The sequence below is a fragment of the Balaenoptera physalus genome (genome assembly GCF_965194825.1).
Source record: "Balaenoptera physalus genome assembly, chromosome: 9".
In the NCBI taxonomy this organism is placed as follows: domain Eukaryota; kingdom Metazoa; phylum Chordata; class Mammalia; order Artiodactyla; family Balaenopteridae; genus Balaenoptera; species Balaenoptera physalus.
The window spans coordinates 36,367,264-36,391,195 of NC_138888.1; the positions used below are offsets into that span (position 1 = coordinate 36,367,264).

General features: G+C 38.0%; 1 long non-coding RNA gene across 1 annotated transcript in view; it reads left to right on the forward strand.

Moving 5' to 3' along the window:
* Positions 1-23,932, forward strand: part of LOC309666985 — a 781,177-nt gene that overhangs the window by 601,737 nt on the left and 155,508 nt on the right. The window lies entirely within an intron of this gene.

The following is a 23,932-nucleotide window of genomic DNA, read 5'->3' on the forward strand; positions in this document are numbered from 1 at the left end:
AAATGACCCTAGTCATTATGCTAAGTTGCCATAATTAGCAAGCACCCTCATCTAAGCAATCTAGTTGTTATGCCACTAAGGTATATTGCATTTATTCAAAGACTGAGGGATTTTTTTCTGTATTTTCCACCTTTTATTGAGTTTATTGTACATAATTAACATACAGCAACTGCGTAAATTTTAAGGTGTACAGCATAATGATTTGACTAACATATACTGTCAAATAATTACCATAATAATTTTGTTAACATCCCTCATCTCATACAAATACAAAAAATACGAGAAAATTTTTTTTCCTTGCGATGAAACCTCTTAGGATTTACTCTCTTAACTTTCATACATGCCATACAGCAGTGTTAACTATAGTCATCATGTTATACACTACATGCCTAGTACTTATCTATCTTATAACTGGAAGTTTGTACCTTGTGACCACCTTCAACCAATTCCGGCTTCACCTGCCCCCAGCCTCTGGTAGCCACAAATCTGATCTCTTTTTGAATGAGTTTGTTTTTATTTTGGTTTGTTTTGTTTTGGAGTCTATATATAAGTGAGATCATACAGTATATGTCTTCCTCTGTCTGACTTAATTCACTTAGCATAATGCCCTCAAGGTCCATGTTGTCACATATGGCAGAATTTCCTCCATTTTTCTTTCTTTATTCCTTTCTACTTTTATTTATTTATTATTATTTTACTTATTTATCATTTATTTTATTTATTCTTTTTTATTGCTGAATCTTATATATATATGCAAATATATATATATTTATCTATCTCACAATTCCTTTATCCATTCACCCATCAATGAGCACTTATGTGGTTTCCATGTCTTGGGTATTGTAAATAATGCAATTATGAACATGGGGGTGCCGATATCTCTTCAACATAATGTTTTCATTTCCTTCAGATGTATTCCCAGAAGTAGAATTGCTGGATCATACGATAGTTCTACTTTTAATTTTTGGGGGAACCTCCATACTGTTTTCCATAGTGACCATACCAGTTTACAATCCCACCAACAGTGCACAAGGGTTCCATTTTCTCCACATCCTCACCAGTCTTTGTTTTCTCTTGTAGAAGACTGAGGTTGTATCAAATCTACTGAGGTAGATCAAATCTACCTTCCTAAGACCATTATTGAGGACTTCCTTTAAGAAAAAGAAATGATAACCAATGTTTAAAAATGTGTCAGAACAAAGAGTTGTGACCTGAAACAATTTGCTAGAGAAACAATGTCTAAAGAAACAATCCAAATTGCAGTATGCTATTAGGGGCCTAAAAGAAAATTCAGGAACCTGAAACCCATGTGGTGGTGGAGGGGGTGGGAGGGGAGGTGAATGTGCTTTCAGTGAAAATGATAGCCTCTCTAACATGTGACTAAAACAGACTGACAGGGCAACTGAAGAGATAAATGGTGGATTTGTCTCTGGGAGGGTCAGTCTGGCCTCATTCCCGTGCTAATTTCCTTTTAAAGGCGTGGTGTAACTGCAGCTTTATGTGTTGAGTTGAGGATTTACTTGAAATATACTTAGACATACTGCTTCTACCCAAGGGAATTGATGTAAGTTCTTAAAATTCCTGCAGTTCTTCTCTTGGGGAGCAAACACTCTATAGCTAAATCCCATAATACGCCACCTTGCCAGTACTGCTAAGCCCCAGATCAGTTATCTCCTCTGTGGACTGGGGTCTGTGGGAGTGGAAGTTTTAAACCTAAGAGTTATCCCGACTGTGACAGGGTCAAAATTTGCTGTAACAGCAATTCTCTTGTCCAGGATGAAATAATTCCCGTATATTTTATGCCTGTCTGTTGTCTTCAGACATGGAAGCTATTATTATCCTTTCTGTGGTAGATTTTTTTAAGTATATTCCGCTTTGTTTTTCCACAGGTTTTAAGGGCTTTTCAAAAATGTGTTCGTCCACGTCTGCTAAAGGAAATATATATAAATATCTATAAATATCCATGTAAATAGACTTGACTCCAAGAAATAACATTTCCCACTGCATGCTGAGTAATTTACAGCAATTCTCCCAAAGGCTAATAGATAGTCACCAAAATTGTTCACATGATGTCTTTCAAACTTATTCATGGAAAATACTCTGATGGTGGCTTCCTCTTATGGAAGAGCTAAGGTTCAAATTTACCTCAGATTCGAGCACTCATTCAGAGTCATTTGTCACTGCTAATTTTTTCCCATGGAACAGGACCGCCTATGGGGAGAAAAATCCCTCTGCTCTTCTAGAGGAAGTCTTGAGAGTTGACTGCTGTGTGGTTAGCAGGAAGGCTGTGGTAAATGTTGAGAACCACCATCTCATAATCATATGTTTGAAGCTTTAAATCATGACTCTGTCAAAATTCATAGTTGGAAAATTGTGGATCACTTTAGAGAATCAGAGATGTGCTGCAGACTAACAATAAAACCAGTAAAATGTACTAGGAAGCTCTACATTTTACCCAAGGTTTCTTTGGCAGAAATGTCATTACATTCTCCTCTCTGAACACCTTGAAGAACACACCCTAGAGTCAGAAGTCCCAAGTTCACATTCTGGCTTGGCTACCTGCTGGTACCTTATTTAAACTCTCAAGTTCAACTGACCCTTTGATTTAAAAAATCAAATAATACTGATAAAGGATTAAAGGATATTACATGTATTAAAGGATTTTGTATGCAATGAGTTTCTTTGTGTCAGTAATCATGTTCTAAGGCAAACTGTTCTCAGAATACCTAGAACACCACATCAAATAAGACTGCAAACTCTTTAAGACCAAAGGCCCCACTGTTGTTTCCTTCATAGCTTTCTCTCTCCAACCTTCAGTGGAATATATTTCTTCACATTCACGAAACTAGAACAGAGCTCATCACAGATCAAAATGCTCAATAGATTTAATTAAGCTTCTAACGTATTGAACTGAAATGACTGACCTTCCATTATGGCAATGTAACATCATGCCCCAAGCCAAAATAAAGGTTCTGGAAGATCAGTGCATTCTCATGCTGAACCTTCCATTAGACTCTTAGACTCAGATACTCCAAAGACACCATCTCTTGTGCCATATGTCTCCATCCATGCTGCTGATGAGTTCTATGAACATGGAAATGGCAAGGCCAAAGTCTCTCCCAGAACACAGGACAATGAGCCAGGAGCCAAAGTTTGGTTGTGTAAAAGCAAACATGCTGAGCATCACAGAGTAGGAGATGAAGATAGCAAATTGTGAACCAGAATGAGTGAGTGATCAACATATTCTAAGAACAGATGGAAATACAACTTTATATAATGCTTCTTGAAAGAGGAATGATAGAAAATAGATTTAAAACCCATATTGGGTGTACTCCCTGTGCCAGGCACCATGTCAGGAATTCATTTGTAATTTTAACAGTTGGTGATGAGCTAACATATTTTCAGCAAAGTAGCAAAATAAAAGAGCTAACATTAAGTTGGTGCTGCTTCTGCATCACTGTTTGAATACTTCACATGCATCAACTCATTTAATTCTGATCACAACACTAAGAAATAGGTATTCCCCATCTGATAAGTTAGGAAGTTGAGCCACACCGAGGCTAAATCACTCGTCTGCAGTCGCACACATTGTAAAGAGGGTAGAGAAAGGGAACAATGTCTGCCATAGGGGGAATCTCTCAACTTACTCTCAAGGAATATTAGAGCTGGTAGGGACTAGAAATCCAGTGAATTTCAGCTCCTTTGTCTTATGGATGAGGAACCTAAGACCAGAAAGACTCAATGCTTGCCCCGATGCAACATTGCTAATTGGTAGTAGAGCTGGGACTAGATTCAAGGGTTCTCTGTTCTTTCGCAACTCTGTATAAGCGCAGGAGACAGTGGCTCCAGACCACAGGAAAAGGCTGGCCCCTCTTTAAAACTGTGTTTAAAAAAAAAAAATCATATGCATTTCCTTTTCAGCCATGCTCCGACATGTCCAGAGCCATCAGGTTTGTCATCTTTTCACATAATGGTAGTGATCTATAACTTCCAAAGTGAGTTCATCACAATCTCACAGGAGCTAGTTAATGAGTGCTAGCATATTAACTGCTAGACCAGACTTGTGGTGAATAAATGGAATGAGCTTATGATAAAAATCATTTAAAACCACAAACATTTATTGAGAATCACTTCATGCAGGAGAGGGTAATAGGTGTTGTGGAGATTACAAAAATGTACAAGACAGATTCCTTTTTGTCATCCACAGGGGGCAACAGACATGTTCACAAATGGCCGCTCCCTAGTCAAAACACAGGAAGTGGTCCAGGAACATGGAAGAAAATGGAAAGAATTCAGATTGAGAAGGTTAGGTAAGGCTACGGGGAGAAAAGTTAATAAGGCTGAGGTTCATCCAACATGATAGAGATGAGAATGAATTATTCAATTATAAGTCCTCCTAACTAGATTGTCCAGATTTACCATATTCTTAACTCTCAGCAATAATATGAAAAGAGTATTTATATCTTTTTTCTACTAATTTGGAAGGAGAAAAGGAAAAAGGAAGAGGAATAAATGTTATTTTTAACCCAGAAATTGTGGCCAAAGCTGACATTTGTTATGTTCTTATCTTAATCGACCAAGTGATTAATTTGTGGGGGGAAAAAAGCCAAATTTATTTCAACGTGTTGTGGCACTTCTTGACAAAAAAAAAAAAAAAAAAAGACGTCTAATCTGCTATATGAGTAAATAGAACATAGTCATACATTAATATTTTATTATTCCCATTATAATAAGCAGAAGTAAATAAATTCCTAGGTTATGTAAAAACATGCCACAATACTGTGATTTTAATTTTTTAATGTGCAGGAATCACCTGCCATGACAATTTCAAACACTCTAGTGTCTCAGGATAAAAGGAAACTTTAAAAATCATCTGGTCCAACCATCCCATCAATGAGTCAATCCCTTCTACAACATCCCCACCAAGTGGTCATCCACTTTATGCTTGGTTGCTTAGAGGTCCAGAATATTCTCCCTGGGCAGCAAATTTCAGCTTTAAACTATTCTTCTTAAAAAAAAAAAAAAAGCTCAAATATGTCTCCCTAGGTTCCTACACATTGACCCATCTTCAATTCCGTGGAGTCATCTGCCCTCTCTTCCACATGGCAATTTGATGGTTCTGGTGATAACTACATTCCTTGTCCTCTCTCAAACCATCCCCAAGTCTTCTCTTCTCAACCTTTCCTCACATAATATGGCTTTGGGTTCCCACAATTTATCCTAAAGTTTCTCGTGGTGACACCCTTTAGCTTAACTACCTCCCCCTTATTTGATGGTGTGCAGGTGGAAACACAATGCCCAGAAGTGGACTGAACACTGCAGGGAAGAATGAGACCAGCCTCTTTCTTGTAATATTGTCCTCCTACTTCCACACCCTAGGATCATATTTGCTTTTATTAATCTCGTATCTCTTGAAGGAATCAGGCAAAATATAAGGGCACCATATAGTATCTAAAGAACAAAGATTTATTTATTTTTCCTAAGGAGGTGAGGAGAATCAATCCCTCTTCATGAGTTTCCATAGGTGGAAACCAACCATAAAGTTTATTTCAAGTGTTCAAATCTATCTTAATATCTCAAGAGTGCTTTGCTCAATGTAACTATCATAGGATCCTAGGGTTACAGGATGTCTGAACCCCCTTTTTTGATCTTGGGAGGGGTGGGCCTCAGCAGGGCTGAAACAGCTAACATTCTGCAGAGATGCAGGGGCAGAGTGAACAGTTCTTTTGAACCACCAAAGTTAATAGGAGGCAATAGGGACTGGAGGAATAAGCCAGGCTAAAGTCTTTAAAGAATATTCACAGCCAACATACCATGGAGAGCAAATATGAAGACTGGTTCTGAAGGGAGAGCATGAAATTGCACAAATGGAGTCATGAGTTCAGAACTGTGTGGAGACTACATGAAAATGAAAACAACACAGAAACAGTTTGGAGGGGGCTATAGACCAGATCAATTGTGGACAGTGATCTGGCCTAAAGAGCTGGAAATCAGGTAGATTAGGGATTTCACAGATACCTAAGAAGGCTGAAAACCTGTTCAGAATCCACAACCTAGTCATTAACAAATACTGGTGGAACAAATATTGAAATACATTTAAAAATATATACAAATAAATACAGTTATATTTAGGGATATCTAACTAATAATAGAAAAAGAATATGATTTGGGAAAAGTAATAGTATGTCTCATGTCTTTGAAAGTTACGGATTAACTAAATATTCCTTAGGAATATTTTAAATTTTATTTATTTATTTATTTATTTTTGGCTGTGTTGGGTCTTCGTTTCTGCGCGAGGGCTTTCTCTAGTTGTGGCGAGTGGGGACCACTCTTCATCGCCGTGCGCAGGCCTCTCACTATCACGGCCTCTCTTGTTGCAGAGCACAGGCTCCAGACGCGCAGGCTCAGTAGTTGTGGCTCATGGGCCTAGTTGCTCTGCGGCATGTGGGATCTTCCCAGACCAGGGCTCGAACCCGTGTCCTCTGCATTGGCAGGCAGAGTCTCAACCACTGCGCCACCAGGGAAGCCCCGGAATATTTTAAATACAGGTCTCCAATTTCCTAATTTCCAGAGCATGTAGAAAACTCAAATGCCCACAGAGGCCAGGCAAATACTGTAAACGTGTAAAACAGACAGGTGTATTACAATGCGAGGTTGTGGGGACCTTGGCAAATGAGACAGATCATACCCTATCTAAAGAGGTAAGCCCCTGGAATTCCATGGTGGTCCAGTGGTTAGGACTCTGCGTTCTCACTGTGGAGGGCCAGGATTTGATCCCTGGTCGGGGAATGAAAATCCCACAAGCTGCGTGGTGCAGCCAAAAATAAAATTAAAAATTAAAAATTAAAAAATAAAAAATAAAGAGGTCAGCCCCTATGAGTTCTGCTTAACATTGCCATGCAGGAAGGTGGCCCGATATTGCAGCATCTTTTGATTTTTCTAAAGAAGTTGGAAATCAGAATGTGTACGTGTGTGCATGCATGATTATGCACGCTTGTGTATATGTGTTAGAGAGAAAGAGAAGAGTAATCCTAGTTTTTAAACGTTAACCAGATATTCTAATTTATTTTTAGGACTCTGCACTACACTGAAGATCCCAAGAGTTAAAGAGGGTAAGTTACTGCACAATAGTTAAGCTGACAACTATGTGACTCCATTCTTAAACTGGCTCAGCACATTATAAACCCCAGTGAGCAACGGAGGTAGCTGTTGGGTGACCTCAATAATAATTACTAGGTTGGCTTCCCTGGTGGCGCAGTGGTTAAGAATCCACCTGCCAATGCAGGGGACATGGTTTCAAGCCCTGGTCCGGGAAGATCCCACATGCCACTGAGCAACTAAGCCCGTGAGCTGCAACTACTGAGCCTGCGTTCTAGAGCCTGAGAGCCACAACTACTGAGCCCACGTGCCACAACTACTGAAGCCCGCGTGCCTAGAGCCTGTGCTCAGCAACAAGAGAAGCCACTACAAAGAGAAGCCCGCGCACCACAACGAAGAGTAGCCTCCGCTTGCCGCAACTAGAGAAAGCCCGCGCGCAGCACAAAAACCCAACACAGCCAAAAATAAATAAAAATAAAAACAAATAAATTTATTTAAAAAAATAATAATAATATTTACTAGGACAATGCAGAAAGAAGTGTTCACGGCAGACAACTGGTAGATCTCTATGTTGTAGGTTCCTTGAGAAGAGGAACCACGCCTATTTTGTTCTCCACTGTTTCACCAGTGCTAGCACAATACTTGGTCCATAGTAGACCCTTGATAAGTAGCCACTGAATGAATTAATATATGAGATTCAACACAGACAAGAGAAAGCATTAGTAAAGGAGTCAATTATCATTATACTATTAAATTATTCAGAGAGATGTTTATAATCATATCATTTAGCACCCTGAAGTAAAGCACACCTAGCAGATGAACAATCACAAGAAAACAACAAACAACAAAGCAAGACATAGAATCAGGGAGGAAAAAATAAATAACTGGAGATATTTCTGGCTAAACACGAAATTGAAACACGCATTTATCCACACTTCCTCCTAAAATCTTTCTATGTGAGAGGAAAAGAATTAAAGGAGTTTAAACCCCAAAGGACAGAATGAACCAAGGAGGATTGAAGGTAGAGAAGAATGAGCAGCAAAATCTCAGACACTGGAAAGTGGATGGGCAGATGACTTAGCCAACAGGAAAAGGCCAAAACCTGGTGCCTACGGAGGGAGATTCAAAAAGAAACAACTCCACTTATGACACAGAGCCCTGGAAAAGCTCAGGAATCATCACATCAGAGACACCTGAGTATGCGGCCCAGGGTGTGACTCAAGAGGATCGGTTGAAGATTAGTACAAATAAGGTGCAATTAATCAACCCAGTTCCTTTCTGCTGTATATAACATGGTGACTTACCCCCAGTCTGGGCAGAGGCAAGAGGTTAATTTCTGAAGAGGTTTGCAGCCCTGAGGAGGAGGGTGAAACCCTGTAGCAGCAGTTATCTGTTAATGGCGATAATGCTTTGTAACAAAGAACCACAAAACCACAGTGGTATTCAACAATAACAATTCATTGTTTATGAATATGGAGTTAGCAGGAGATGCAAACACATTGGGAGATTGATTGCCTGATCTAGGCTCACTTGGGCTAGGATGACCAGAGTGACTCTATACTGATCTACAAGCCTCTCATCTTCCAGCAGGAAAGCTCAAAATGTCCTCGTACTGATGACAGGTATGAGAGAACAGGCCAAAATTCACAAAGTTTTTGGAGTCCTAGGCTTGGAAAGGCCACACTTTCAATTCTGCCATAATCTATTGCCCAAAGTAAGTAACAAGCCAGCTCAGATTTAACTCATGGAGAAAGAGACTCCACCTCTGAGGTGAGAGGAACTGCAGAGTCATACAGCAAAGGGCATGAACATAGGGATGTATAAAGAATTGGTGCTGTTATTCAATCTGTCACACCTGACTAAAAAGTGAGGACAATTAGGTAGAAGTCTGCATACTGAGGAGTGAGCCTCTCGCATTCCATGCCCACATTCAGCTCTGAGAATGCTAGCATTCAACCTTATACCTCCCAAACAGTGTAACATTCTTCTTCAGAGACTGAAAGAGAGAAGAACTAAGACTGGGACATTTTGGGGACTCCCGCCTCCCATGAGAAATCTGATTTACTCCCTTAATCTTCTGTGAATCACAATGTCAATATACCTTTTTATTGTCTCACAATTATGAATGGACAACCTAGGTTCACCAGATATTTGAAGAAATCTCCTAACACAAAAGGCAGAAACAAACAAACAACAACCGAAAAAAAGCAGAGGAAGAAGAGACAGTGTGGAGAAGAAAAAAACTTAAAAACCTGTTAAATAATCTGTCAAATTATAAATTAAAAACTATAATAGCTAAAATAGATATTCAATCAAAGTTTAGTAGATTATTAGGTTTAAAAAAGACTCAAAAGAAGGACAACAGACAAGAGGTAGAACATTAGGAGAGAAAGAAGAAAAAAGTCTGATAGATCATTAGAGGAGATTCAATATCTGAAAGTTAAGGGCTAGTTACAGGAAGACAGTCCCTGAAACATCAAATGACTTAGCCATAATGTACAGATCTGGTAATCAGAGCAAATTACACATTTTCTTTATTTATTAAGATCAGGGAGATCCAAGAGGGAAGAGATATGGGAACATATGTATATGTATAACTGATTCACTTTGTTATAAAGCAGAAAGTAAAAAAAAAAAAAAAATCTCATCCACTAAATACTTAATATCTGTGTATTTGATTAGACATTAATTATATCCAATTAAAATATACCTAACGTGCAACATTCTATTAGAAACCACCTGACTAAAGACATTTTGGGCTCATTCAGACCAAGGATCTGTAGTTTGAGACCCCTAGTAGTAAGTATATTTATACTAAGAATCTAAACACAGATTTTTTTATGACCATTATGTTTTGAGTTTTAGTCTTCTCAACTGAAGAATAAGTACTGTGGAGTTTGTGAGGGTGAATTTGTTTCACTGATATTTATATCTGTGGAACTTTCATTGTTTGTCATCATTGGAATACCATTTTGTACATTAGCATTTGGTCTGTTGGTCTTTGTTTGATATATTAAAGGTTATTGATATTAAAAAAAAAAACAAAGATCAGATAATCTAGTTACTTGGTTATCCACACAGGCATACCACTTTATTTCCAATATATGAAATGCCCGTGTTGTAAGTAGAGGTGGAAATTACATTAGAAAGTAAAGATGTTCCATTATCAGGAAGTTCCTGTGTTTATTTATATGGTCAGCAGCAACTGAAAAAAAAATCAGTGATGTCAAGATTGAAGGACAAGACTTCTTAGGCAGAGCCGTCACTTTCCTTGTCTATTTGTTGGGAGTGTTCAAGTCTGTCACTGCTCACAGGATGCTCCTTATCTCATTTGGGGTCTGGCAACCTTTTCAGCACACTGTGTTCCTTGACTAGTGCTGTTAACAAGTCCAAACCACTGTGAGGCACAAGTCTCCAAAGTATACGCTCCCTTCCCCCCCCCCAAAGAGGACACCAGGGCTACAACAAAAGCTTCATTTCAATATTGGAATACTTGGCTCAGCATGGTCCTTGAAGAGCTCCATCTTTTAAATCAATTGATTAGGAGTTGCTAGCTTTGGTGGACCGCTTACCATGTGCCAGGCGCTGTTCTAAATGCTTGGCAGACATACACTCATTTTATCCTCAGAGCAGCTCTTTGTGGCAGGTATTTTATTATTACTACTATTATTATCATTAGTTCTTGTTAAAGATAAGAACCTCTCTCAGAAACAGAGAGGGTCAACACAGCAGCAGGACGTTTAACCCAAGCAGTTTAGCTCTGGAGCCCACTAAACTCTCCTGCTTTGAGTATAAAAAATTCATACATTACATACTTATAGCTAAATAGGCTTTTAACTGCAGAAATTTATTCAATAGTCCATCTCGGTGTTCCCTCACAATTTTCAAAAGGGGCCACTGTTTGGGGGCCTGTATTATGTGAACAGTAATTTCAGAGCAACAGACCCAGAAATTAAGTAAATACTGCCCTGCAAATTCTAGGGAGCTTAGCCCTGGTTTTCCAGGAGGGCATAAATTGTCCAGGACATGATGGATCCTCTGCCCTCATGAACGTAGAGACTTAAATCTGTGTGCCAGACACTATGTTAAGTGCTTTCATGCCTAATTTCACACAGTCCTCACAACAAGGCTGGGAGACAGCCATTAATTAACCTCACATGTTACAAATCAAGAAACTGAGGCATGGAGAGGATAAATTATTTACCCCACTGCCAATAAACGTCAAGGTTAGGTTCAACCAGTTCTTTCTAACACTAAAGCCCACATCATTCTTCCACATTATAAAGTTAAATAAAACATGGTAGAGAGCCCTGGTAACTTAAATCATGAGAAGTTTGTAGCTCTGCACTCCATGTTTTTCATCTATAAATAGTTTACTCTAGAAAGATACCTCATGGAGAAGTTTTGAAAAATTCATTGTTACCTTTACTTGTAGTGACTTTTTTGAGCTGATAGACGGGCATCATATCTAAATTGCATGAAGGGAGGAAGGGAGAAGGGAGACATTGGGCCAGCCAAATTAACACCTGATTCATTAAATAGATAAGTTTAATTCTGCCAAGATGGGCAAGGCATGGGGAATAAAAGATAGTAGTCCTTGTGCTTAAAAAATTGACAATCTAATAGAAAGTTAATGTAAAAACACACTATGTGTGTCATGGAGGCTCAAAGGAGGAGGGCGATCACACTCGTTGGGGCAGCAGGAGAGGCTTCAAGGAAGAGCTCTCATGTAACTTAGGCCTAAAGAACATGAGAGGGGATAAGTGTGAGATGCATTCCAGGTGGAGGAAAGACCACCAAAATGGTACCAAGACAGTGAGTACAGATCCCCTCCTCAGATATATCAAATGTGCCTGAAACATGAAAAGCAAACCAAACTTAGGAAAAAGAGTTTGATGACCCAAGTCCATGTCCAGTGAATAAATGAAACCATTACATATATGTTTGGGCTGAGACCTAACTCAAAGCTTCCTCTGCTTTTCACATGTATCTGCCATTGTCCAGTTGTAAGAAAATGGCTTAGAAAACTAAACTCCATCCGATTTGTTTTTAATCTCAAATTTGGCCACAGCAAGCTATAATACTATCCAAAGTCAAACATTCGGTGCCAAATTTCATCCTATGTAGACATCTTTATGTAGACTTATAGCCCTTGAATATAAAGGACCCATACATAAGGGAAAGTCTGACAGATCTTTAATTATCCACTGGGAAATTGCTATACAGCAATAGACAACCTCCTCAGAGGACACTATATTTTAGGTTTATAACCTTGACACAAATATTCGCTTTTGGATGAATTTCTTAATAATATTTTTTTCTGTTTCTAAAGTAATAAATGACCATTGTAGAAAATTTGGAAATTACAAAAGGAATAAAGAAAAATGACAACCACTAATTAAAATTCTATTCTTTTATCTATGCATATGTATTTTATATGCTTGAGATCATATTATTAGTATATTTTTTATACTGTTTTAGTCATATCCATGACATAAATTCATTCTCATAGTATTCATTCTCCTATTAATAAACATTTAACTTGTTCGATTATTTTTGCAATTATAAGTAATGTCCCAATGAACATCTTTGGGTCCAAATTTGCTCACTGCTGTTTACTTTTTAGGATAGAGTCCTGCAATTGAAATTATTGTTTCTATATATATGAATATTATTTATCCCCTTGATAAATATTTCCAACTTGTTTTTCCAGAAAGATATTCTCAATTTACACTCAGCCAGATGCTCATGGGAACATTCCAAAGGCTAACACAGGGCATAGGCATATTGAATCCTCATTCATAAATTCAGGACATCTGATAGAGAACCAGGCTGACTCTCATCGGCACAATGGCACTTCATTTTCCATTCTGTGCATCATTTTTCTTCTTCCAACATGTTTTCCCTGCCAGCCATCCAGTTTTCTCATCCTACCCTCTCTCTTTTGTCAAAGGAGAAAGGATCTTAGATGTCAAGCACACTAAGGTGTCAGGACCTTTCCCGAGCTATTGCCATATTTTAAAGAGAATGGCCTGGAAAAAACAGATTTAACCCACTTAGTGACACACTATTTGTGAAAATTTAGAGCTCAACGGGAAATGTACTTGGGACAAAGCGTTCAAGATTTCTCAAATCACACCACATAGCTTTTAAGGAAAACTGGACCTGTTCTTACTGTAAAGGACAAACCTTTGCTTCGGGAGCTTTTACTTTGCAAATGACTACATTCCCATGTTTATCTAGGGACTAATGCTTGTGCTGAAAGTCTCATCAGAAAGGACTCTCTTAGGTCAACCTTCAGAGGGATCACACGACCAAATGTAGGAAGTGAATGGCATATATTTTGACTCAGGGATTTGGATTCAGAGCTCTGTGGTAATGAAGCAAAAGTCCACGTCTGTCAACTTGGTCCTTTCAGAAAGTATATAAAAATCATACCTACCTGAGGAAATGTTTATAAAAGAGATTTGGCAGCCTAAATAGTTGTCATTTTTCTATTAATGAATACATGCAATTTAGATTTAAGAAAAGGGAAAAGAAATGTCTCCACAGTGAATACTGGTTGAAATACAATAGAGATCTTCCTCTGAGCTTTGCCTTACAAACACAGTACCTTCTATAATTTTTCATTTGGTAATTTCTTAATAGTCAGAATTTCTATTATGGAGAAGATAAGGAAAGTTTGTTTTCACACTCTTCTTAAAGAATCAAAAGAAAATCCATTAGAGCTGAATTCAATTCTTGAGTCATGTTTCTGAAAGCTAGTAATTTCTTCAAGAAATAGGAAGAAAGGAAGTAAATTTGTCCATCTTCCTAGAAATCAATGCTCATTTTCTAAATGCAATCGCTTCACCAGCCCTTTACCCAAAACCTGCCAGACATCAACATTACTACAGCTACCTACTCCATTCAGATGATAGAACTTCGTTATGACTTGTATGCCTATTTGTTCAGTATTGTTTTGAAAGATTTTGTTGTGGGGAGGGAGTTCTTTGTTTTTTTTTGTTTTTTAATAACAAACATGCGATTCCCCCCTCCCCAACCCAGGAACTTTTAGAACTCTTAGAAGATAAGGTAGCATCCCCTGAACTACTAGAAATTACTAAGGACTGACAGCCACTTAAAGTGTTATCGTCTTCTGAGAGGGCCTGCTGCTGCTTTTGTGGGCACTATCTCCACAGTAGCAGGCACTTAGTCATTCAATGTTATTTGAAGAGGTTTAAGAGGTGCTACAGCTGCTGCTTCTCAGGGTTCTATTTTTAATTGGGATGAACTTAACTGCGGCCTGAATCTCTTCAAGAGAGAGACTCTTAGGAAGCATTTATGGTAAATCTACTGACAGCAGTGGAATATAAAGATAACTCAATAATCAAATCCTCTGAAAATAAAGCCCTTTACCAGAAAGTCAACCTGCCTAGAAGAGTTGGGGAATTTCCAGGCTCTTAAGAGTTCATCGTCTGTGAGGTAGAAGAAATGCATATTATAACTTACATTTTGCATTATAGAATAGGAAACTAAGGTTCAGAGTGGTTAAGTGAAATGCCCATGGTCACACAGTTAATAAGTAGTAGTACTTTGACTAGAAACTCTATTGACTCCATTTTCAGTGATCTTTCTCCTATTCACTGCTTCCTGGTGGCAAATATTTTGAAGGGTTTATTATCATTGTTGTTTTTTTTTTTTTTTTTTTCCCAGTCAGATGGTAGGGTTACAGTTAGTCATCCATATTCCTTTTAAGTTAATGAATGGTCCTGCAGAATAATCACAGGTCAGAATAAAAGGTTCAGTTGAAGGTCTTGAAGGTCTCCATTACACTATGCACTGAAACTAACATAATCAACGTAAGAATAAACTAGACAATATTAACAATGTGGCTCAACGTACCCATTCAAGGTGAGAAAAAAAGGATGATTGTTTCCTGGATGTTATCATACAATAGGGAAACCATTTTCAGGTGACAAACAGGAATTGACTCTCCCTTTCAAAGAAGGTACAGAGCATCCCTTCCAACACCTTAGAGAGTGCTGATCATACAGAGAGACAGACTCATCAAAGAATAGGCAGAGGAGGTTCTTTGGATTAGGAAAAGAAAGCTGCAGTATTGCTCAGCCAGTTCAACAGATATTAAGACTAAAAATTTTTCTATAATTAGTAATAAGCATCAGAAGCAAGAAATAAAGATCTTTTTAGAGGCCAGGAGATATAGAATTCATGGTAGAGGATCTAGGCTGTATTAAATTTCCCCTAAATATACTGGCGAATAGTTATCCCATTTCTTTAGCATGAATATAAAAATTTAATATATAATCTTGACAGTTGGTGCACTTATGGCAAAGTAGCACCCAGACATTCTTAAAGTTAATATTTGTGGTTTCAGTTATTGATAAGTAACCCCACCAAAATTCACCTCTGCAATTTTTTGGCGTAACAATCTGAATCACAGGCTTGAGCCTGTGATTCAGAACCCTTCTAGGGTTGAACCTCTAGACTAGCTGTTGATCCTAGGTTCTGCATCTTAGTAACATTTGCTTTTTCTTTACATTGTTGCATATGCAAAAATATACTCAGGAGGTGATTATATTTGTTCAGTTTTAGCACAAAATAACTCCAAAAAAAGTTAATAATAGCAAAGTCTCAAGACAATGAAACAGCATAAGAAAGTGGTGTGTGAATTTAACTCTCCCTCATTAATGCCCAAAGTTCACTCATGACAGTATGTGAGTCACCTCATTGCTTATATAAAAATGGTTTTAACGTTAAATATATTAGATGCGGTAGGGATAATTGGACCAAATAGAACCCACCTTATTTTTAGAGTTAAGATACTGCTGACCAAAATAAACAAATCTGAGAAAGCAGAACCTAAATTTTTGACTTAATGAAACATATCCAAATGGATTTACTACATGTTATGTAAGAACAGATAGGATGGTCTACTCTTAGCAGTAGGAGGAGTGAATCGCACATCCAAAAGAAGATTAGCAATTTGCACTGCCCTGTGATTAAGGATGAGACCACAAATACAGAAAAGAACTGTGGGCCTATAGGAAGGAAAGGGGATGGAGGACATAAGGTTTGTATTACTAACAAATGTCACTGTGGATTACTATGGATTCTTCCTTGCTTACCATTTATCTCTGATTCATACTCCCAGAGTTTCTCAGCTAAAACAGATCAAGCAAAATTATGAAGGACTGTACCCAGTGTACTTTCATCCCCCATGTCTGTCCACCTCTTCTTCATTCTCGCATCCTCTCCCCCAGTTTTGGCCCCTAGGAAGATTTCCAGCACACTAGCATTGCCCCAGATGGAGACAAGCTACCTGAGCCTTCTTGTTTTTTGCCTCCCTTGAAAGCCCACCTCATTGTAGAGCCATACTGGTTAAACTGGATAATCTGAAGACTAATTTGAAGTAAGGCAATTTAAGAGTCAGATCCAGTCATAGAAGAAAAGAACAGATATTGCACACAGTAATTTAATATAGGAAACTGGTTAAACAAGTATTGAAAGATTTTTTTTCTTAAGACACTAAAGCAACACAGGTAATAACTACAGGAGATTACAGTAACCTAGAATCTTGGAGGAGATGCCCACAGGCTGGGATCCACACCTGATTGCTGCCAGTTCCTCTCAGAGGGTGCAGTGAGACTGATTCTGGGAGCACCCAAAGAAGCTGGAAACTAATACCTCCTGCCACTCCAGGGCGAAAGGTCAGTGCTGGGGTGATGCTGAAGGAACAGAAAGCAGACAGGAAGAAGCAAGTTCCTCCTCCCTCCCACAGGGTCTTCCTCTAGCACCCCCAAGGAGCCAGATGGCTAAAAATTGTCATTTGTAGATTCCCAGCCCCAGCATCACCGAGTGGAATATAAAATGGTATCTGGAAGGTAAGAAAATAGATTAATAACCAGCACAGGTGAGAGGTTAAGTAATGATTTAATGCCTTTTCCCCCTTGGGTAACATACATTCTAACTGCTTTACCTCAAACAGCAATATGAATACTGTCAGATTTGGGCAAGGCTAGAAGAGACATAAACATATTTTGAGTGCTGAAGAAAGTTCTTGAACTTTAAATATGAAGTGGCTTCATTCTCTGCTTAAGCAGTTGTTCTTAATTTCACTGCACATTGGAATCACCTGAGATTAGAAACAGCAGCAATCACTGAAGCTGGAGAGGTAGGTCTGGTGGTGGGACTGGTAGGGAGAGGAAGCTCTGTGCCATGAAGGCTCCCCAGCTGCAGCATAGAAAAAGCTGATGCCCTCGGTAAGAGTGGTCAGAAGATAGATGTTTAGACCATGTTATTACAGCTCCATAGTGATTTAGGGGGCAAAGTATATGGAAAAAAACACGCACGAAGTAAGAAATGCTTGACGGTAGGAGATAGGGTTGACACACAAAACTTTTGGAGAAAAACCAAAACTTTAAGCAAAAGGAATGGAAAATAAAATAATACAGTGTAAAAATCAGTGCCAAATGTGAGTTGCTATGCAGTATGATGCCATTTAGGCCACAGTAGACTTTGTTCTTCACAGAGTTGCTATTTATCAAACCTGTTCACGTGTGTGCCTTCTAGAACTATTGTTGCACAGCTGACAGCAAATACTCTGCAGAATAAGAGAAAACATTTATTGAATGAATGAATTTACTGAATACCTACTTTTAAGTGTTGAATTAGACATTAGAAAAAAACAAAGATGATAAGACATGGTTCCCAGTGGATGAGGCAGAAAGGACTTTAATGGCAACATACGTATGTTGCGTAGTATGAAGGAAACAAAAGTCAGGGTACACAGGAAACTCCTGCTATGGTACAGGCACTGTTTTAGCCTCTAGCAATAACACACAGGCCCTGTCTTCAAAGAGTTCACAGTCCAAAATATCTGGTCATGCAAAAAAACCCTAATGTTGGGACTTCCCTGGAGGCGCAGTGGTTAAGAATCTGCCTGCCAATGCAAGGGACACAGGTTCAATCTGTGGTCTGGGAAGATCCCACATGCCATGGAGCAACTAAGCCCATGCACCACAACTACTGAAGCCTGTGCGCCTAGAGCCCGTGCTCCACAACAAGAGAAGCCACTGCAATGAGAAGCCTGCGCACTGCAACGAAGAGTAGCCCACGCTTACCGCAACTAGAGAAGCCTGTGCACAGCAACGAAGATCCAATGCAGCCAAATTAATTAATTAATTAATTTAAAAAGAAAACCTAATGTTAACTGGCACATACAGTTAAACATGGTATCTCATGACCTAATCATCACACAAATTGGTACCCTGATAGAGAATGTCCCTAGCACCAATATCCTACTTTTCCCTGGGAGATTCCACTAGGATTCTGGATGGTTCAGATGTTAACAGAATCCCTTTTGGGTGACCTCTATATTCTAGCCTGCAATCAGCTCTGAGCACTTCATTCTGTGCCTAGGTAAGCTTGTCTAGAGCAGTTAATTCAAACTTCTATTGGCTTAGACCCACATTAAGAAATACATCTTCGATTCACAGAAAGATAGACAAAATGAAAAGGCAGAGGGCTAGCTACCAGATGAAGGAACAAGATAAAACCCCAGAAAAACAACTAAATGAAGTAGAGATAGGCAACCTTCCAGAAAAAGAATTCAGAATAATGATACTGAAGATGATCCAGGACATTGGAAAAAGAATGGAGGCAAAGATCGAGAAGATGCAAGAAATGTTTCACAAAGACCTAGAAGAATTAAGGAACAAACACCTAGAAAAATTAAAGAACAAACAAACACAGATGAACAATACAATAACTGAAATGAAAAATACACTAGAAGGAATCAATAGCAGAATAAATGAGGCAGAAGAACGGATAAGTGATCTGGAAGACATAATGGTGGAATTTACTGCCACGGAAAAGAATAAAGAAAAAAGAATGAAAAGAAATGAAGATAGCCTAAGAGACATCTGGGACAACATTAAACACAACAACATTCGCATTATAGGGGTCCCAGAAGGAGAAAAGAGAGAAAAAGGACCCGAGAAAATATCTGAAGAGTTTATAGTCGAAAACTTCCATAACATGGGAAAGGAAATAGCCACCCAAGTCCAGGAAGCACAGAGAATCCCAGGCAGGATAAACCCAAGGAGAAACACGCCGAGACACATAGTTATCAAACTGACAAAAATTAAAGACAAAGAAAAATTATTGAAAGCAACAAGGGAAAAATGACAACATACAAGGGAACTCCCACAAGGTTAACAGCTGATTTCTCAGCATAAACTCTACAAGCCAGAAGGTAGTGGCACGATATATTTAAAGTGATGAAAGGGAATAACTTAAAACCAAGATTACTCTACCTGGCAAGGATCTCATTCAGATTCGATGGAGAAATCAAAAGCTTTACAGACAAACAAAAGCTAAGAGAATTCAGCACCACCAAATCAGCCCTACAACAAATGCTAAAGGAACTTCTCTAAGTGGGAAACACAAGAGAAGGAAAGGACATACAAAAACAAACCCATAACAGTTAAGAAAATGTTAATAGGAACATACATATCGATAATTACCTTAAATGTGAATGGATTAAATGCTCCAACCAAAAGACACAGGCTTGCTGAATGGATACAAAAACAAGACCCATATGTATGCTGTCTACAAGAGACCCACTTCAGACCTAGGGACACATACAGACTGAAAGTGAGGGGATGGAAAAAGATATTCCATGCAAATGGAAATCAAAAGAAAGCTGGAGTAGCAATACAAATATCAGATAAAATTTACTTTAAAATAAAGAATGTTACAAGAGACAAGGAAGGACACTACATAATGATCAAGGGATCAATCCAAGAAGAAGATATAACAATTATAAATATATACGCATCCAACACAGGAGCACCTCAATACATAAGGCAAATGCTAACAGCTATAAAAGAGGAAATCAACAGTAACACAATAATAGTGGGGGACTTTGTAACACCTCACTTACACCAATGGACAGATAATCCAGAGAGAAAATTAATAAGGAAACACAAGCTGTAAATGACACACTAGACCAGATAGATTTAATTGATATTTATAGGACATTCCATCCACAAACAGCAGATTACACTTTCTTCTCAAGTGCACACGGAACATTCTCCAGGATAGATCACATCTTGGGTCACAGATCAAGCCTTGGTAAAATTAAGAAAATTGAAATCGTACCAAGCATCTTTTCCGACCACAACACTATGAGATTAGAAATCAATTACAGGGAAAAAAACATTAAAAACACAAACACATGGAGGCTAAACAATACGTTACTAAATAACCAAGAGATCACTGAAGAAATCAAAGAGGAAATCAAAAAATACCCAGAGACAAGTTACAACAAAAGCATGACAATCCAAAACCTATGGGATGCAGCAAAAGCAGTTCTAACAGGGAAGTTTATAGCAATACAAGCCTACCTCAAGAAACAAGAAAAATCACAAATAAACAATCTAACCTTACACCTAAAGGAACTAGAGAAAGAAGAACAAACAAAACCCAAAGTCAGAAGAAGGAAAGAAGTCATAAAGATCACAGCAGAAATAAATGAAATAGAAACAAAGAAAACAATAGCAAAGATCAGTAAAACTAAAAGCTGGTTCTTTGAGAAGATAACAAACGTTGATAAACCTTTAGCAAGACTCATCAAGAAAAAGAGGGAGAGGACTCAAATCAATAAAATCAGAAATGAAAAAGGAGAAGTTACAATGGACACTGCAGAAATACAAAACAGCATCATAAGAGACTACTACAAGCAACTCTATGCCAATAAAATGGACAATCTGGAAGAAATGGGCTAATTCTTAGAAAGGTATAACTTTCCAAGACTGAACCAGGAAGAAATAAAAAATAGGAACAGACCAATCACAAGCAATGAAACTGAAACTGTGATTAAAAATCTTCCAACAAAAAAAAAGTCCAGGACCAGATGGCTTCACAGGTGAATTCTAAACAACATTTAGAGAAGTGTTAACACCCATCCTTCTCAAACTCTTCCAAAAAATTGCAGAGGAAGGAACACTCCTAAACTCATTCTATGAGGCCACCATCACCCTGATACCAAAACCAGACAAAGATACTACAAAAAAAGAAAATTACAGACCAATATCACTGATGAATATAGATGCAAAAATCCTCAACAAAATACTAGCAAACAGAATCCAACAACACATTAAAACGATCATACACCATGATCAAGTGGGATTTATCCCAGGGATGCAAGGATTCTTCAATATATGCAAATCAATCAATGTGATATACCATATTAACAAATTGAAGAATAAAAACCATATGATCATGGCAATAGATGCAGAAAAAGCTTTTGACAAAATTCAACACCCATTTATGATAAAAACTCTCCAGAAAGTGGGCATAGAGGGAACCTACCTCAACATAATAAAGGCCATATATGACAAATCCACAGCAAGCATTATTCTCAATGGTGAAAAACTGAAAGCATTTCTTCTAAGATCAGGAACAAGACAAGAATGTCCACTCTCACCCCTATTATTCAACATAGTTTTGGAAGTCCTAGCCATGGCAATCAGAGGAGAAAAAGAAATAAAAGGAATACAAATTGGAAAAGAAGAAGTAAAACGGTCACTGTTTGCAGATGACATGATACTGTATATAGAGAATCCTAAAGAGGCCACCAGAAAACTACTAGAGCTAATCAATGAGTTTGGTAAATTCGCAAGATACAAAATTAATGCACAGAAATCTCTTGCATTCCTATACACTAACAACGAAAGATCAGAAAGAGAAATTAAGGAAACAATCCCCTTCACCATTACAAGAAAAAGAATAAAATACCCAGGTATAAACCTACCTAAGGAGGTAAAAGACCTGTACTCAGAAAACTATAAGACGCTGATGAAAGAAATCAAAGATGACACAAACGGATGGAGAGATATACCATGTTCTTGGATTGGAAGAATCAATATTGTGAAAATGCCTATACTACCCAAAGGAATCTACAGATTCAATGTAATCCCTGTCAAATTACCAGTGGCATTTTTTACAGAACTAGAACAAGAAATCTTAAAATTTGTATGGAGACACAAAAGACCCCAAATAGACAAAGCAGTCTTGAGGGAAAAAAACGGAGCTGGAGGAATCAGACTCCTTGACTTCAGACTATACTGCAAAGCTACAGTACTCAAGACAATATGGTACTAGCACAAAAACAGAACTATAGATAAATGGAAAAAGATAGAAAGCCCAGAGACAAACCCATGCACCTCTGGTCAACTAATTTATGACAAAGGAGGCAAGGATATACAATGGAGAAAAGACAATGTGTTTAATAAGTGGTGCTGGGAAAACTGGACAGCTACATGTAAAAGAATGAAATTAGAAGACTCCCTAACACCATACACAAAAATAAACTCAAAATGGATTAGAGACCTAAACATAAGACCGGACACCATAAAACTCTTAGAGGAAAACATAGGAAGAACACTCTTTGATATAAATCACAGCAAGATCTTTTTTGATCCACCTCCTAGCGTAATGAAAATAAAAAAAAATAATAAACAAATGGGACCTAATGAATCTTAAAAGCTTTTGCAAAGCAAAGGAAACTACAAACAAGACAAAAAGACAACCCTCAGAATGGGAGAAAATATTTGCAGATGAATCAACGGACAAAGGATTAATCTCCAAAATATATGAACAGTTCATGCAGCTCAATATTAAAAAAACAAGCAGCCCAATCAAAAAATGGGCAGAAGACCTAAACAGACATTTCTCCAAAAAAGATATACAGATTGCCAACAAACACATGAAAGGATGCTCAACATCACTAATCATTAGAGAAATGCAAATGAAAACTACAATGAGGTATAACCTCACACTGGTCAGAACGGCCATCATCAAAAAATCTACAAACAATAAATGCTGGAGAGGGTGTGGAGAAAAGGGAACCCTCTTGCACTGTTGGTGGGAATGTAAATCGATACAGCCACTATGGAGAACAGTATGGAGGTTCCTTAAAAAACTAAAAATAGAATTACCATATGACCCAGCAATCCCACTCCTGGGCATATACCCAGAGAGAACCATAATTCAAAAAGACACATGCACCCCAATGTTCATTGCAGCACTATTTACAATAGCCAGGTCATGGAAGCAACCTAAATGCCCATCGACAGATGAATGGATAAAGAAGATGTGGTACATATATACAATGGAATATTACTCAGACATAAAAAAGAACAAAATTGGGTCATTTGTAGAGACGTGGATGGATCTAGAGGCTGTCATACAGAGTGAATTAAGTCAGAAAGAGAAAAACAAATATTGTATATTAACGCATATATGTGGAACCTAGAAAAATGGTACAGATGAACCGATTTGCAGGGCAGAAATAGAGACACAGATGTAGAGAACAAACGTATGGCCACCACGGGTGGAAAGTGATGGGCGGGGGTGGTGGTGGTGGTGGGATGAATTGGGAGATTGGGATTGACACGTATACACTAATATGTATAAACTGGATAACTAATAAGAACCTGCTGTATAAAAAATAAATTAAATTAAATTTAAAAATTTTAAAGAAAAGAAATACATTTTCATCAAGACAGTACATATATATGTGTGTGTATATTAAAAGCTGAGACAAGTTTCATAAAATAACACATCATCATGGCATGAAGGATACTCCAATTTTTTTCTTTTCTATTCTATTTTAAAATAGTTTTCAATGGACTAGTCTTTTTATTTTTTCCCCCAGATATGTAGTCAGCTCCTTGGGGAGTTATTTTGAAACTCAAATGGGTGAGGGAAAAATGCTTTTGGAAACTCGTACTACTGTTGAATCTATTTATTAAAAGAACACAAAGAG